Source organism: Microtus oregoni, unplaced genomic scaffold (assembly GCF_018167655.1).
Source record: "Microtus oregoni isolate MIOR12 unplaced genomic scaffold, Mior012 000014F_ref0000157, whole genome shotgun sequence".
Lineage (NCBI taxonomy): Eukaryota > Metazoa > Chordata > Mammalia > Rodentia > Cricetidae > Microtus > Microtus oregoni.
Window position 1 is genome coordinate 19,595,487 of NW_024543073.1, and position 18,570 is coordinate 19,614,056.

Consider the following 18,570-nt stretch of genomic DNA (forward strand, 5'->3'; position numbering starts at 1 on the left):
TAGCAACATCTTCAGCAGTCCTCTGCAACGGATGGTAGTGAGATTTATCTCTGCTTTCCCTCAGAATCATAGTGCAAACATTTGGGGGAATCGCATTGTTTGGATCTCGCATGTCCCTCAAAGGCGCACTTGTTAAAGGACTGTTCTAGAAGGTAGCACTATTGGACCAAGTGAGAAGTCACTGGGCGACAGAGAATGGCCTGAAGGGCCCTGGACTAGGCCTTGTTCACTTTGCTCCCTGGATCATGGTGATGTAGGTGCTCCCATGCTCCTACTATTTGATGACCCAAAACCAGTATAGTGTATCAGAGGCTGGAACCTCAAAGGCTGAGAGGCAAATAGACACTTTCTCTTCACGAGTTGATGGTGCTAAGTTGCTGTGTTGAAGAGTGGGCAGTGCTTCCACCATTAGATTTGATTGTTGGAATCCTGGACTTTGTCTTCTATTCTCTCAAAAATGTTACCAATCATATTGCCCTCACAGTTTCTTTATTGATGTTGTTTTTGTTTTTTGTTTGTTTGTTTGTTTTGAGACAGAGTCTCACTATGTACTCCTAGTTGGCCTTGAACTTGCAATGTGAGCAGGCAGCCTTTAAATCACAGAGATCCACCACCTGGCTCTGCCTCCCCAGTACTGAGATTAAAGGTGTGACCCACCACATCCAACATTCATGCATATCTTAAGAGAACAGGAGGGTAAGTATTTGAGAAAAGATCATTAGAATGTTATCATTTAGAAAAACATACACTTTTTGGGGTGGTCTTTGAAAACCTGTCTGGCTCTTGTTTTGGTTAATTGTTTTGCTGTTTGCCACAATTTACGGTGGTGCTGCGAAGATGATTGGACGGCATAAACATTAACCCACTCAGGTGGACATCCTTCCTGTATATTCTTAACAAATTCAATGGGACCTGAGAATCCTGAGTCTCAGAATTCCAGAGCTGCAAGGAGGGGCAACCAGAGGCTTAGGACTGGGCACATTCTCTTCATTGCATCCTGAATGGTGGCACACATGTAGCCCTGCATATCACTGTCACTGGCCAGCCACGTGGTCCCCTCCGGCGGTCTATGGCTCTCAGCAAAGCCTGACTGCTCTTCTCCAGCACACTTACATACAATGTTTACATATGTGTCCGCACCGCCAAGCTTTTACCCCCTGCCCCCCCCCCCGCCACCATTCAAACATGCAGGCTGTTTACTCGCATAAAGTACATTGCAGGAGCGGTTGTGCCTGCGAGTTCCACCCACTGCAGCCTCCAATGGCGCCGCGCTTTGTCTCTCACCCCGAGTCACCATTACAAGAGAGATGATTGCCGGTGGGCACCTGCCTGCAGGGCCCTTCCAAAGCCCGTGAGTTCCTTGTGAGCGCGGAGAAGGCAGGGTCTCTTATTTAGGTATGTCCTGCTTCGCACTGCGTCCCTTCCGGTGGTCTAGGATGGGGGGTGACAGGAGGGCGACGCCCTGCCATGCCAAGGCAGAGTAGGTGCTTGGGTGTGGCCTCGAAGATGAATTTCAGTTAGTAGTCCAGCCCCAGAGCTTAGGTGAGGCTGAGGTTGGGGTTTCTTACCCTCTTCAGGAAAAGGCATCCCTGGGAACACAGCAACATTCTCGCGTCTTTCTCTTTTAATATTAAGCAGTTCCACCAGTTTTGCTGCCTGGCCCTACCTGGTTTGGGAACACACATACACACCCCGCGAGCGAAGTTGCTTCTACTATGCCCCAAGTTTCTTCTCGACTGTGTACCAGCATGGAGATTGAGGTAGGGGAATGATAAGCTCCTGCCTACTTACTTACTGAAAGTCAAGTCAAAACTGACCAGCTGCAGGTCCAGAAACAGACCAAAAGCCTTGCTCTCTGAGCACTGCCTTCCAATGATCAACAATTTCCTTGTGCCTTCCGGGGGTCCGGCCCAAAGGGCGGCCAAGTGGGCAAGGCACAGTCACACCCGGTGACTAATTCAGCACTGGCACCTTTCTCTTTTCCTGGGCTACAGACTTCTCCAAAAGTACCGCACCTCCTTCCCGGGACCCGCACCTCAGCGGCGCCTCCGCATCACACCAGGAGCTCGCCCAGCCTTGCACAACGCCCTCCTCCCCCGCGCGCCGTAACTCCCTCCCAGCGCATCGCTTCTACTCTCGCCACGCCGCCGCCCGCCACTGCAGCATCAAGGGGAGGAGGAGGCGGAGGAGGACCGCAGCGTGGCAGCCCGGAGCCACTTTCCCGCCCCTCCTCTCGTCGCTGCCGCGTTCAAAAGAGTCACCACTGAGCGCGCTGCAGGAGAGAGTGGCAGACCGAGGCGGCTCCGGGCAGCAAGTGAAGGGGTGCCCGCGCGGCGACGGCTGCATTGCAGACACGGCTCAGGGTAGGGGGACCCCGGCGGCTGAAACGGTGAGTAAGGAGGCCCCCGCAATCTTGGCGAAAAATCGTTCTCTGCCAGACTCCCCTTCTGGACCGGGAAACCGAGCATTGCAGTCAGGGAACTTTTTGCAGCCTTGCAGAAGCGCAACCAGCTCAACTTTGCCGGCTCTGGCTCCAGGAAAGCGTCTGCAGGTGGGGAAGGCTGCTCGCTGGCCCCCTGTGTTAGGATGGGGAGGGAGAAATCTCACGGAGGTAGCGGAACGACCCCAGGTTTACTGGGCTGTGGCAAGTCAAAGGCGCGCTATGCTTGGGATTCCGGGGCAGGTGGGTGGGCAGCAGCAGGCGTTCAGGGTTGCTCCTGCAGGCGTCTCCAGGTTTCTTTACTGCGGGGTGGGGGACAAAGGGGCTTCAGGAGGGCCAGGAGAGACTATTCAAATCAGGTAGACGGGAGCGCCCGCCATCACCAAGCCATCACTGCAGCCTCAACTTTTCTGCGGGGATCCCTCTGCAGATGTGCGGGTGATGGGAAAGCATGGGGAGTCGCGGTCGACTCTACGGGAGGCTAATAGAAACCCCGTGAATGTTCAAACTCTTTCACAAATCCCCCAAAACCCGCGAATAGCATCTGTACGCCCGCACCAAAAGGCTGAGAGCAGGGAAGTGTGCGGGCTGTGGCCCTTTATAAGAATCCACACTTCTTACACTGCACCTCCATTCAGCAAAACACTATGGAGCGTCCACTATGCGCCTGGCGCAGCAAAGCGCATCTAAGAGTGAGAGGTTCTTGGGAGAAGGAACGTCCCCAATAAAAATGATGGTGATGATGATGATGATGATGATGATGATGATGATGATGACAGCAACAACTACTACTACCGAGGTCTCTTGATTTAAAGCCAACAGGAAATGGGGCGACAGCCCACCATTTTCTCTTGGTGGACTTTCCCCCTTCAAACTGGGTCTAGAATTGGGAGTACTTTCTCCCGCGTTGCTAGGACTCCTCTGACTGACCCGGGAAGATTATAGAATACCGGAATGAACTTGACTCGGGCAGCCAGCACCCCATCACAGATGCAAAGAACATCTTCGTGGGCGTGCGGGAACCTCAGGCGCCACGCGCGGGGGCGGAGAGGGAGGAGCTGAGTCACCAGCTCTGGAGGTACCGCCTGGACTACGAGAGCGAGGGTGGGGGGTGCTCGCGTCACCCTCTACGTGTGGGCGTGATGTAAATGCTGCCCCGCGATGGGGCGGGCGCAGCGGGAGGGAGGGCTAGGAGACCCAGTCTGTCTGGGAGTGCGTGTGTGCGTCAAAGGCTCCGGAGTGATGGATGCCCCGCGGCGCGCCCTGTGCAGAAAGCAGCAGACTGGGGGACCGGGGTGGGAGGATAGACTGCGGCAGGGGCGGCAGAGAAAGCCAGGCAGGACAGAGGCTGCTGGCAGGCGAAGGGCTCCGCAGTGCGCCACAGTGAGAGCGCTGAGAAGGTTCCAGGGCTCCCCTGGGTACCCAGAGATGAGGCATCTTTTAAGTCTCAGAGGGATGCCCTGATATTCCTTTCTCCCGCCGGACTCCTTTCCTTCCTGCTTGACTACAGAATTTTTTTTAAAGTTTTTTTAGTTAATTCTTAGTGAGAGCCAGTATCTCAGAGCCAACTCATTTTGTCTTAGAGAGCTTCAAAAGGCCTAAGGTTCACCACAAGTTTCAAGGGAAAGCTTCCGTGTTTGAGTTCATCAGGTTCTTTAACACCAGTCCGTTTCTTGAGGCTTTAGGCATAGGCCTGGCGTCTAAGTGGAATTTGAGAATGGCTTAGTAAATAACGTGGCGCATTTTTTTTTGCCATGAAAATGCGTACTAAAAGCACTGCTGATTTTGTGCTCATTGATGGAAAATTAAAAATCCAACCTTTTTTTTTTCTTTAAGACCGTATTCTGGGAAGTCGATGGCAAAGCCTTGATTGAGTGAGCCCAAATCTGCAGTGTGTGTGACAAAAGGAATAAAGGGGATGGCAGACTAGCAAGGGAGAAAGGGAAAAGGGAGAAATGTAGTTATCAGGAAACCTAGACAAAGATCTGGCTGCCCAGTGTCTCCAGAGATGTTGCTTGGTCACCAGGTACTTTATGGTTGCCATCCGTCCTCCAGAGCAAAGAATGGTGAAAACCAGCTCACAGCAGACCTCTTTCTCCTCACAGAACTGTGTTCAGACGCCTCGGAAGCATAAACTATGTAGGAACAGAAAACAGGAAATAAACCCCTTCTGGGGATAAGAAAACAGTTCTTAAAAAAAAAAAATTATGGGGACTTTCCCAGCACTGCTACCTTAATGGAATTTGGCGTTCAGTGTCAACACTTGCCGACAACGGTCTTTTCCTGGCGCTAAACTAAAAGCAAACGCCATTAGCTGCCTTCTGGAGAAGGCGGGAGGGGAAGGAAGGGTGGGAGCACATCTAACTGCTTTGGGTGATGGAGTGGACAAATAAATTGGCTTGTCATGGCTCTGTGGCAGGGAAAGTCGCTTCTCCAGCCTGATCAGTAGCTTAACCTAAGAGCTTTTAGGTAAAAATTGTGCTTGTTCAGTCAGTTCCTTAAAAGTAAATGATGCTTCAGAGACCAAGGTGCAGTTCCTAACCTCAGGGAGATTACCGAAAAGATGTCCCGATATGCCAGATGTCACATGACCACCAAAAAAACCCATTTTCTTTCTTTTTTTGAGGGGTGGGGGTTGAAACAGGGTTTGTCTGTAGCTTTGGAGCCTATCCTGGAACTAGCTCTTGCAGACCAGGCTGACCTCAAACTCACATAGATAAAAACCCATTTTCTTATGATGAAGAATGTGAGCTCTTATTCTGAAATAAATTTGTTGATGACAATTTTTTTATAGAAACATCTGATTTGTCAGTGTGTCGTCTTGGCCAGCTCTCTTCTGCTGTTCATCTCACCACACCCAGTGGTGGATTTCTTGGGATGGTCAAAGTGAAAATGCTCTTTAGAGTCTATGCAGTTGCATTAGGGGAGAAGCCACAATCCACCAATATGTTGTCCTGCTTCCTGGTGGCTGGGCTTTCTGTCTGGCACAGGCTCATGGAGCACATGTCTGTTTAAACTGATCCTTTAGTTCAAGTCTGTTTGCTAGCATCTGAAAGGCAGGTCTCCCTCCTTCCCTCCCTCCTTCCCTCCCTCCTTCACTCCCTCCATCCCTCCCTCCATCCCCAACTATATGCAGTTTTCATACATTACTGCGATGGTTTTGTATTTTTTTCCTTTTAAGAATCTCTTTACAATTGAGAATCCCAAGTAAAATTTTGCTGCAGATTGAGAGTCTTTCTTGAGACAGCTAAGAATAACAACAGGATGAGGGTACCATTTTAACTCTTGATAGAAATACCTTAAGAGTATAAGAAGACACCAATTTTTTTTTATCACAAACACTTTCTCCACCATGAGGGCCAGTTAATAACCATTGCATATCACAGCTGCTTACACTCCTGAGCAAGTAGGTAAATAAATAGATTAGGTGAATTGGGTAGGTTGGTCCTTTCTACTCTTAAAATATTTCAGGCCAGGAAATAGGAAAATAGATGATGAGTTATATTTTGAATTTGAATTTTGTTTATAAGTAGAATATAAGACATATTTTTATTAACTCATTGACTTTTCCATGGAGCTCTATTTCTGTAGAGAAAGTGGCCTATTCAATTCTATGTTGTGCCCTTTAGAATATGTGTAGCCTAATTTCTAATACAGCCATGTTTAAAGCTTAAATTGTACACTATGTTGTTATTTTCTTTGTTTATTTATTCTGTTATTTTCGCAATTAAAATGGGATAAATATTTCACTTCTTCGTCTTTTAGTTTTGCAGATATCCTATGGAGTACTACTACTTTATGTGGGGTTTTCCCACTTTTAAAAGCTGTGCTGAAATAAATACAACATAATGTAGTATTACCATCTTAGGGGTACAGTTTAGTGCCATCAGCTGGATTAGTGTTAAGGCTGTTGTGCTCTCATTGGCACCACCATTCAGAAATTCTCTCTCACCTCCCAAAACTCCAACCCTGCACCCCTTGAATGATAGCTCCCCGTTCTCTTTCTAGCTGCTAACATCCATATGCCACCCTTTGTTTCGATGATTGTGACTAATATTTTATAAAATGGGATTGTGTGTCATTTACCTTTTTGTGATTGTCTTATTTCTCTTGACATAATTTCCAAACATTTCTCCATGTTTTAATATGTTTTAGAATTTCCTCCCTCACTAAGGCCAAATGATATCCCATTGTGAACATAGATCATGTTCTGCTGGTCTATTCAGCTATGTACACTTGGGCTACTTTTATATTTTAACTGTTATGAATTCTGATCTCCCAACTTGGTATATAATTGTCCTTTTGAGACCATGCTTTCAATTCATTGGAGCATATATCCAGAAATAGAAATGCTGTATCGTATATTCATTATATTTTTATGTTTTTAGGAACTGGTATACTAGCATCCACAGGGGTTATAACATTTACATTTCCTTCTAAAACCATGGTTCTCAACCTTGTTAGCCCTGTGACCCTTTAACACAGTATTCTTATGTTGTGTTGACCTCCAACCATAAAATTATTTCTGCTACTACTCCATAAATGTAATTTTCTATTGCTATGAACTATAATGCAAATATCTGCATTTTCTGATGGTCTTGGGTTACTCCTGTAAAATTATCACTCAACCCCCAAAGGGATCATGACCCACAAGTTGAGCAATGCTGTTCTGCAATGAACAAGGGTGCCTGTTTCTTTTCTCTATAACCGGTATCTCTTGTTTTCTTGTTTGTTGTTCCTACTTACAGGTACTTACACATACATGTGTGTATGCACATGGAGCCCAGAGGTCAGGGTTCGGGTTTTTTCAGTTATGTTACCTGCACCCTGTTTTGGGGGACCGATCATTCACTTACCCTGGTACTCACTGGTTCAGCTAGACTGGCCAGGCAGCTCCATGGATCTTGCTGTCTCCACCTACCCAGTTTTGTGTGGGTTTAAAGTCCAGGGTCAAGGAGCCCCTAGGCCTAGGGCATACTGAAGATCTGCTTGTCACAGAAGCGCTCACGTGACAGGAGGGACACGGCAGCTCCCTCTCACTTCTTTTTATGGCAGGAAATCCACTCATCATAGCAGTACCCTCATGCCTTTGTCACTTCCCTGAAGACCCAAGTTGTTAATATTGTCATTGTGGAGATGAAATTCCAGATATGAACTGGGAGACAACAACACCTGACCACAGCCGGTGCATTTGCACTAAAATATTGTTTGTTGTTTGCATGACATTATGAATTTAACTTGGCATATTGTATTTTTAATTTGTTAAATCCAGGCAATCTGTGTATAAAGCTTATTAATTTCACCGTGGCACACGCCTTTAATCCCAGCACTTGGGAGGCAGAGGCAGGCGGATCTCTGTGAGTTTGAGACCAGCCTGGTCTACAAAGGGAGTTCCAGGACAGGCTCCAAAGCTACAGAGAAACCCTGTCTCAAAAAACAAAAAAAAAAAAAAAAAAGAAAAAGAAAAAGAAAGAAAGAAAGAAAGAAAGAAAAAATTAAACGAAAGGGGCTGGATTGAGGGCTTAGTTAGCCACAGTGCTTGATGTGCGAGCAGGGGGACCTGAGTTCGGGTCCTCGTAAAAGGTGTGGTGTGGTTCTTGCGTGGGTAAACGGGGAAGCTGAGGCAGGGGGATCCCTAGAGTTCACTGAAGTCATGAGTTTTCAGTTTAGGAAGAGATTCTGTCAAAAAGTAAGGTGGAAAGTGATTGAGGAAGACATAATGTTGATCACACACACACGCATACACACACACACACACACACACAATCATCTCTCTCCCCCTCCCCCTCTCTCACACACACACTCTCTCCCTCCCACTCTCTTTCACACACACATACACACACACACACACACACAAGTACATACATGTGCTTGGCATATGCATACCCCACACAAAATGCACATACACATATACATACATGTGCTTGGCATACACACACCCCACACAAAATGTACACACACATACTCAAAGAGAGAGAAAAAGGAAAGAACTATTTTATATTATTTGAGTGCTAGCTTCTTTTCACTAAACTTTAGGAGGTTGAAGACAAGATTAAGGAGAGGCCATTGCTTTGTTTTGTACCCCGAGTTCAAAAAATACTGTCAAATGATTAAAACATGTCACGGGGAGAAAAATAGTACAATCGTGATCAGTTTCTTAACTTTGCTGATCTTTTATTCTTTTCTGCTGTGAAAGATGTTTTTTAGCATTTAGGGTTGCGTGTGATGAGATATAAAATACTCCTGGCATGCTGTTCATAGGCACGAATACTACTGACATATATGAAATACTACTGACATATATGAAATACTACTAACATATATGAAATACTACTGGCATATATGAAATACTACTGACATATATGAAATACTACTGGCATATGAAATACTACTGACATATATGAAATACTACTGACATATGAAATACTACTGACATATATGAAACACTACTGGCATATATGAAATACTACTGACATATATGAAATACTACTGGCATATGAAATACTACTGACACATATGAAATACTACTGACATATATGAAATACTACTGGCATATGAAATACTACTGACATATATGAAATACTACTGGCATATATGAAATACTACTGACATATATGAAATACTACTGGCATATATGAAATACTACTGGCATATATGAAATACTACTGGCATATATGAAATACTACTGGCATATATGAAATACTACTGACATATATGAAATACTACTGGTATATGTGAAATATCGTAGGCAGGTGCTGTAATTTTAAAGATGCCTTTTCTACTTTGCATGCTGAGTTTTACAAAAAGCACCCCTTTCCCCTCATGTGATATTTTTAAAAGGAAGCGCATTCCTTTTTAATGAATGAATCGCCTTCTCTCTTCATTAAGATTGTACTCCCAGAAGCAAGCAATATTTCCTGATATTCTAAAGGCTTTAGCTGTGTGGTTACAACCACTCTGTTCTCAATGAGAGTGCATTCCTGGAGCGGTCACACCCTAGGTCCCTGTCTTTAGCTATCCCCATAGGCAGACACACAGCACCTCACCTTAGAAAGGGCTCTGTGTGCTTTATTTAGGGCTTGGCTGTCCTGTTGCCTCTTAAAATTCTGAGCAAGGGGCTCCATGCTTTCTCTGGTTCTGGGCCTTCCTAATCACATGATGCATGTCTGTGCATATACAGAGAATGTCCACAGAGAATATGTGCGTGCATATTTAGTTTGTTTCTATTATGGCACAGGCCTCTCGCTGCTCAGAGATCTTGTGATTTTCCCCAAACTGGAGTACATCAGCAGACACCCAATTCCAGTGTCCATCCCTCTGCACTGTGCCTGCCTTCACCTGGCTCTAAGCACCCAATGTGCCAGAGCCAGAGGAGCCTTGGAAGCTTGTGGAGTGCTGCCCAAAGCCTCCTTAGGAAATGTGGGCGCATCTCCCTTCCCCATCATTGCCCTTGTGACTGAGGAGAAAGTGGGGGTTCGGGTTCCAGGTGTACCATTACAGGGATAAGGTAGCATGCTCCTAAGATTCTGTCTTCTCCGATATTCAGGTTTGAAAATCTACAAATAAGCGGACGTGGAGGCTTGAAATGTTCTTAAAGCAAAGTTCCCAAGATATTTTGTTCTTTGTTTGAAGTCTGTCAGGAAGGTCACATGGCAAGAGCGCCTCTGCTGCATGAAAGATCCAAACATGTGGCAGCTCACGGATAGGGCGACCTATTTTATCACTCCAAGCTCTGGCTAGCCTCTTTAAAGGCATTCTTTTTTCTTTTCCCCATACTGAGAATTGAAACTTGGGCCTCACGCATGCTAGGCAAGCACTCTGTCACTGAGCCACACTCCCAGTCCCAAAGTCATCCATTTTAATAGTTCTAAGCATACCGTTATGCCCGTTCTTTTTTTTTCTTCTTTATTTCTGAATATGTGCTCTTAAGAGATGCTCTGGCGACTCTGGCATTCTCTCCCGAGTTTTCAGCACGTGACTGCGTACTCTAGTTAACGTACATTAAACACATTATTGGTTGTGCCAAACAGTGCAGTAATTTAAACGTTAACATTACTAGCTTTCAAATAGACAGTTGTGACGTGCACATTGGGCTTGTTGTTGGCCACAGCAAGGGGAAGGGAAAATGGAGACCTACTATAGGACCCAGAGTCATGTCTCTGCTTCTGCTCTGATTTCACCTGTGGAGGATTTGCCTCTTCAGAGACTCCTCACCATTCCTTGGAATCCTCAGCCTTGGCTCCCTGTCGCCCTTGTTCCCTGCTTGGCTCCCGGTAGTCACGATGATGGATTACCTCCCAGCCTTCTCCACTGCCTCTCTGTGGTATTAATAGAACCTGCTGATGGGACCGGGAGCTCTTCCCGTTCTTGGGGAGACGAGAGAATGAGCAGAGCTCGGGGGGCCGGTGAGAGGACACTTCAAGGGACACAGTATTCTGTGCTTGTGGTCAATTGTCTCCTCTGATGCAGCCCTATTATCTTAGGATCCTAGAGGGTGTGACACCTTCAGTTAGGAAGAGCTGGTTCCTGGGAGATCTCTTCACCCCCCCCCCTCTAGACATGCTCAGACTTCTCAGAGAATTGAGATGACTCATCAGCACTCAATTATTTGCAATAGTGAAAAAATTATAAATAATATAAATGTCCATCAGAGGCTGATCAGGTCATTTGGGTCATAAAACCATGAAGTGCTATACTGGCATTGGAATGAAAAGAATGAGGGGCAGTAATTAGCAGGAACCAATTTGGATACATGTTAACCTTGAAAATTTAACAAGTTTTGACCAAAAGATTGATATGCTTTTATTCAAGAGAAATTGAGATACATTTAAAATCATGGAAAAATAAAGCCCGAACTGGCACCTTTGGGGAGTAAGTTGGAAAAGATCATGTGTGGGAAGGATACTTATTTTTCCTCCCCTTTGAGCTAAAAGTCAGCGTTGTCCAAGGGACCCCCAAAGCATCATAGACTATTGCTCTTTATTTTCCACCTGAGAGGTGGGAGGTTAAGTCCCTATTGCTGAAGACGCCATGTATGTCACACAGGACTCAGAGGACCTGAGCTGGACCCAAAAGATCCCTCCCTAAAGACTCATGGTGCCAGAAGACTCCATGGAAGCTTCCAAAGGAGAGAAGCAACCAATAGTCCAACCAACCCATGAACCACATAAATCACAGCAATGACCAGCATGGCACGGGAACCCTAAGGGCACAGTAGTGGCACTCATACCTTGGCAGTAACCAACGGCTCTCGAAATAGGCATAAGACCTGCTCAACAGAGGGAAATCATGTCTCGTGCTGGAAACGTAGCCACTTACTCAGAGTTAGTGAGGTCATGGTTCCTGGAAGAGAACCTTCAACTGCTGCTGTTCCATTACTACTACTAATCCCTAATAACTACATTCTAAATATTTATCTTACGCCCACATAAAAGTGTCGTCCTCACCCCTCATCAAGGAAACGGCTTTCTGCAACAGATGGAGAGTGTTACAGAAATCCACAACTGATCGAAATGTAGACTTATAGGCACCAACTGCTGTCAAGAGCCTCAGTCTGCTTGTTTTGTGTGCTTGAAGGGAGAAGCAGGTTTATTGACTTAGGGCTGAATAAGGAGGTGAGTTTATGGTGTGCAGGGCGAACAGGGAGCAGGTTTAGCAAGTCTCAGTAGGAGGTCTCTGCAGGGGAGCAGTCTCAGGGCACAGTTCTGGTTGATAGCTTCTACAAACACTGCCAACTGTCATACTCTGGCCAGAAGATGGCTTTTCCATGTCCCTGAGTCATGGGGAGAAGTTTTTTGTTTGTTTGTTTGTATTTTTTTAATTTTTTGTTTGTTTGTTTTGTTTTCTGCTCCCACGGTCTGAGGCATTAGGGTTCGCCACACTCCACATCCACCCAGGCTTTCTCCGCTCTCACACTGGTGTCTTGCGGGTCCGTTAATTTACAGATTTCCTGATGGCATAGGAGCCTGAGCCTATTTCCATATCCTTGTGATCTGCATACCTTCTGGTTTGGTGTCTGTTTGGAGCTGTTGACCGTTTTCCAATTGAAGTTTTTCTTACTGTTGAGCTTCCAGAGTCTTTGCTTAGTTTTGGATACCAGTCCTTTATCACTTGGATAGTTACTCTGTGTTCTCTCAACTGTCTTTTGCAAAGGACAAAACATTTTCTTCAGGATAACAATCACGCTCTTGCTAAAACTGCAGGCTTTATAAAAGTTCCCGGATGAGTTGTGTGAAATTGTCACAAGTTATCTTGAAGGGGGCGAACCTGCACTTGACGGCGAAGGCACAAATGCTATTTGTGAGGGCTGTGGTGTTTGTTTAATGCTCCCGTCTTCAAATAAGGAAGCTTGTCTGTCTAAGCTCATCTTGGCCTCTATTAAGTTGGAACATATTCTAAAGAACCAGCCAACTGCTTTAATAAATGCAGTTAGAACACCAGAGAAAAGGGAAAGGAGCCCTTAAAATTAAATTAAAACTACTTCCTCCCGCAAAATAGAAGGCAGAACTGGCCACTGCCTTCATTCACAGAGCTTTTTACTTAAGCCATGTGAGGGGAAATGAATAAAATAAAAGAGATTTTCAATATTTTTAAAGAGCCTTTAAATCATTCCCTCCAATTCAAATACTTCTAGGCTCTCCTTGCTCTTTGTCAATGGGCAAGTAAAGACATGCATTTCTTTTTTTCCCTTTTTGTTTGCCTGGGGGCTGCACCCCAGCTCCTGGCATAAGACCCCTCCCCAGGGAGGGTCAAGACCACTCCTACAGGCTATTTAAACTGCTTCTCAGAGAATAAACATGTGGTTTCTGGGTTTCATGGTCTCCCCTTTTCTCTCTTTCCCTCTCTATGCTTTCCCAGGGCCACCCGGGAGCATTTCATTAAACATGGGCATCTTTTAATTCAGTTTAATTTGGTCTGATTAGAATTATTTGCGTCAGCAGAGAGGCTCATCTAAGAGAAATACTTAACACTTTTTAAAAAAAAAAAACAATCTTTTTATTTTACATACTGATCCCAGTTCCCTCTCCCTCCCCTCCTTCTGCTCCCCTCACCTTCCACCCACCACATTTCCATCCACTCCTCAGGGAGGGTGAGGCCTCCCTTGGGGAGTCAACAAAGTCTGTCACATCACCTGAGGCATGACCAAGGCCCTCCCCACTTTATCTAGGATGAACAAGGTATCCCTCCAAAGGGAATGGGCTCCAAAAAGCCAGTTCATGCACTAGGGATAAATCCTGGTCCCACTGCCAGTGGTCCCACAAACTGCCCACACCACACAACTTCCTCTCACATTCAGAGGACCTACTTTGGTCCTATGCAGGCTCCCCAGCTGTCATTCCAGAATCAGTGAGCTTCTACAGCTGTTTCTGTGGGTTTCCCCATCATGGTCTTGACCCCTTTGCTCATATTTTCACTCCTCCCTCTCTATGACTAGATTCCAGGAACTGAGCCCATCCCTGGCTGTGGAGCTCTGCATCTGCTTCCCTCAGTTGCTGGATGAAGGTTCTGAAATGAAGTTAAAGGTAGTCATCACTCTGATTATAGGGGAAGGGCAGTTAAGGCACCCTCTCTACTATTGTTTAGAGTCTTAGCTGAGGTTATACTTGTGGATTCCTGGGAATTTTCCTAGTGCTGAGTTTCTCGCCAACCCCATAATGGCTCCCTCTAGCAAGATGTCTCTTTCCTTGCTCTCCCTCTCTGACCTTCCCCCAACTCAATCTTCCCGATCCCTCATGTTTTCCTCTCCCTCTCCTTCTCCCCTCCCTACTCCCCTTCCACCCTTCATTCCCTCTCCCAAGCTCCCAATTTACTCAGGTGATCTTATCTATTTCCCCTTCCCAAGGAGATCCATGTATGTCTCTCTTAGGGTATTCCTTGGTTCTTAGCTTCTCTGGGGTTGTGGATTGTAGGCTTTATGTCTAATATCTACTTATGAGTGAGTACATACCATGTTTGTCTTTCTGGGCATGGGTTTCCTCACTTGGGATGATTTTTTATAGTTCATCCATTTGACTGCAAATTTCATGTTATTTTTTTCTCTTCTTCTGAGTAGTACTCCATTGTGTAAATGTACCACATTTTCTTTATCCATTTTTTGGTTGAGGGGCATCTAGGTTGTTTCCAGGTTCTAGCTATTATGAATAATGCTACTTTCAACATAGATTAGCAAGTGTCCTTGTGGTATGAGTGTGCATCCTTTGGGTATATGCCCAAGAGGGGTATTGCTGGGTCTTGAGGTAGACTAAGTTTCCAATTTTCCGAGAAACAAGAAAGCATACATTTCTAATGTATATATAATCACCAAAGATCTGCCAATGCCTGGGATTTTCTTCTGCAGTGTTTTAAGGACTACCCAGTTAATAAAAAAATAATATTAATAATAAACAAAATGTCTGGAAAGAACAGGACAGATCACATGATCATCAGAGTAGATGTTATTCATGGTATCCAGCAGAGCTCAGACTCCAGCTTTCCTAGGGCTTGGGCTTTGTTGGTCTCTGCTACTGTGTTATATCAGTCGCTAACGTATCACCAACAAAATAGATCAGCAGTACTGTATGACCTCTGGCCTTCAGACATTTCCCAATATCCTCTTTCAAGCTCAACTGCATTAGGATGACAAATCTTGGTAATGAAATGTACTTTCAGTGACACTACTGGGTTATCTTCTGGAAGAAATCTTTGAAGCATTACAAGTCCTCCTTCAAAGAGGGAATCCTATCCTGGGGCTAGTAAGAGCCACGCGAGGCTAGCAGTGTTTCATATGGTTCTGCTTTCATGCTGGAGACTGTTTCAGCCGGGGAGAACTGGGTTTCCTTGAGGATCCTGTGGGGAGCCTCGTCAGATCCCATGTCTTGCTTCCCTTCTCCACTCAGCCTCTGCTCACCTCACACGTGAGATGTGAGTCACACACGGCATTTTCAACTCTCTTTTTTTTAAAGATTTAGTTATTTAATTGTATGTATATGAGTACTTTGTGTGCATGTATGTGCACCACGTGTGTACTCTTGAAGTCAGAAGAGGGTGTCAGGTTCCCTGGAACTGGAGTGACAGATGATCATGACCTACCATGTAAGCATTGAGATCCAAACCTGGGTCCTCTGCAAGAACAGGTGCTCTTAACCACTGAGCCATCTCTCCAGCTTCAAACATTTTCAATTCTAATGAAGTTCAACTTGTCACTTGACTCTCCTGGATCATGCTTCTACTGCTGTATCTAAAAAGTCATTGCCAAACACAAGGTCAGCTAGATTTTATTCTGGGCTGTTTAGGGAAGTTTTGTAGCTTTGGGTTTTATATTTCTGTCTATGATCCATTTCAGTCAATTTTTGTTATATAAAAAGTCTGTGTCTAGTTTTTTGTTTTGTTTTGTTTTGGTGTTTTCCCCCCAAATAATGTCTAATTGTCTAGTATCACTGACTAAAAAGATTATCTTGGGGGTTCTCGTGTTCACTCTCTTGATCTAGGTATCCAGATCTTTTCCTGACACTGTAGTGTAGGTTTTATAGTAAGTCTTGAAGTGAAGTAGAAGGTGCTCCCTGACTTTGCTCTTTTAAAAAATGATTTCTTTTATCTTTTGAGATTATATTATATTAATTCTCCCTTCACTTTGCTGCCTCCAACCCTCCTGTATACTCACCATGTTCTCTTTCAAATGCTTGGCCTCTAGGCTCAGGGATCATTGTTGAAGATGGAGCAGAAAGAATGTAAGAGCCAGAGTTTCAGGGAGTTTGCTGTGAGATTGTGTCCCCTAAGAATGTCAGATGCTATTCCTGTCAAGTCTCACACACAACATGGCTGCCCAGACGCGAGCTAAACAGAAACAATAGACATGGGTTCGTTTTTTCACATTGAATGTTGATGTTTGTTGACATCTACAGAATTGTTGGTGGGGTATTGACTAGGTCACATTGACTATATAAAGTTAGAAAAAATTTACACCTGAGATTCTGATTTTTTTTTTTTTTTTTTGGTTTTTCGAGGCAGGGTTTCTATGTGGTTTTGGAGCCTGTCCTGGAACTAGCTCTTGCAGACCAGGCTGCTGAATCTTTTCATTTATGAAAAGGACTAGTAATATTTTTAAACTCTATTTTCCTCTTTTTATTATTGGTATAAAGAAACACAGCTAAATCTCTTACTGGCCTTGTGTCCTACAACCTTTGTCAACTCTTTTTATTAGCTATGCTAGCAGCTCCTTTCTCATAGATTCCTCAATGTTTCATGTGCAGTAGAAATTACTTGCTTGCAATGAGAGTTAACTGGCCCCTTCTCTTTCAATATTCATGGTTTTTATTTCTTTTTCTTATTTTATAGCCTAAGATCTTCAGTACAATGTTGTCTAGAAATGGGAAAGAAAAAATTCTTGTTGCTTTTGATCTTAGGGAAGGGTGTTCCCTGTTCATGCTGAGTAAGACGTGAACCACTGGGATGTATATGGTTTTACTGTTATCAGAGTGGATAAGCCTCCTTTGTTTTCTAAGTGGCTGAAAATTTTTAATGAATGTGTCTATAAATTTATCCTTTTCAACCTCTTTTATTGGTACACCAGTACCCTTAGAGATATAGACTATTGTGGCTTTTAGTTTCTTCTCACTTGGCTTTGGTGTGTGGCATGTTAAAAAAGAAATATATCAATGTTATCCAGGTGTTTTCTGGACTTCCTGAAGAGCCATTTGTCATCATAGTTTTTTGTTTTGTTTTGTTTTGCTTGTTTGTTTTATGGCATCCTGGTTCTTATATTTAATTGGATTTTCTCCATTGTACTTAATTTTCAGGTAAATTTTTTATAGAGATCCTGGAATGAGGCCAAGTCAAGTTGATTTATCCAGAGACCTTAAAAAATACAAAAATTATCTAGCACCTAATCTTGTTTCTTAAGAATATGGGGCCATGTGCCCATCGTCACACACAAGTCCTTCCGAACTGATCCTTGCTTCTCATTGTCAACTGAATAAAATCCTGACAAATAATCAGAACATTTGTAACCAGACAGGATGACAGATGTGCCTAATTAATTTTTAAACCTGTGGAGTTTATAGAAATCAATTCCACTGAAAAGAAAAATGCTGATGAAAATGAATGACTCATGCATTGGCTAGCTTTATCTTCCCAGATTATTAAAGGCTTTGTGTCTTTATAATCAAAAGACAAACACATTGTTATTTGCCACTTGAGGGCAACTGTCTTACTTTTTCAAAATCATGAGTTTTATTCAGTCTTTATTACAAATTTGTTTGTCTTAAATTAATTTTTGAGAATATAGGAAACTTAGCCTGTTTGAGTCCTCAGAAGGAATTTAGTTAGGGAAGTAGTTCCATGACACAAACATTGGTATGGTTTGCTGAAGGGCTTTTCTAACTCTCAGAACTCCATATATCTCGAATTCAGCACGGTGTATTTATATAGCCCTGGGCAACTTCTTTTCCCTGGACTCTACCTACTGTTTCCTTTTCCTAATTAACAATCTATCCCTCTACAACATGATAGATTTCAGCTTGATTTTTAATATTCTCCTTTGAACTGTCTTTCTTACTCTGGGAAAATGAAAACAATCCCTTTGGATAGAGTGGGCACTGACTGCCAGCATGCCACCTACACAGCCATCCCGCAAGTCCGTAGTGGACAGCATCAGTGATTTGCTTTCACCCCAGCTAATCTGTGGAGTGGCAGGGGCTAGCTGTTCCGTTCTACAGTGAGCTTGTCTGGATTTTCCCCGAGCTGAAGGCTGGGGTCTTGCATCTTCCTGGTAATAATAGACACCCAGTTAATGCCTGGGTCCCTCCCATGTGCACACAGTTCATAGCTATGTGAAATTAGGCAAAATCTCCTAATGCCTAGTGATGTTAACTTTGTGTGGAAACTTAACAAGGCCTTGGATGTGAAGATACTTGGTTAAACATTATTTGGGGGTGTGTCTTTAAGATATTTCCATATCCAGTCACCATTTGAATCCTTAGACTAAGTAAAGCAGACTGTACTCCCTAATGCGGAGAGACCTTATTTAACAGATTGGGTAAAAAGCTGAATAAGAAACATTTTTACGTAAAACTATCTTATGGCGAAGCCACTGATCTTCTGCCTTTGGATTCTGACTTGGACTAGAATCAGAACAATCTGTATCATGGGTGGGC

General features: G+C 44.2%; 1 protein-coding gene across 1 annotated transcript in view; it reads left to right on the plus strand.

The window, feature by feature from the left end:
- The first annotated feature begins 2,277 nt into the window (after window positions 1–2,277).
- Window positions 2,278–18,570, plus strand: part of Sv2c (synaptic vesicle glycoprotein 2C) — a 177,548-nt gene continuing 161,255 nt past the window's right edge. Inside the window, exon 1 of the mRNA XM_041663321.1 lies at window positions 2,278–2,389. The gene's annotated coding sequence lies outside the window, so the exon portion shown is untranslated. The remainder of the gene's footprint in view (window positions 2,390–18,570) is intronic.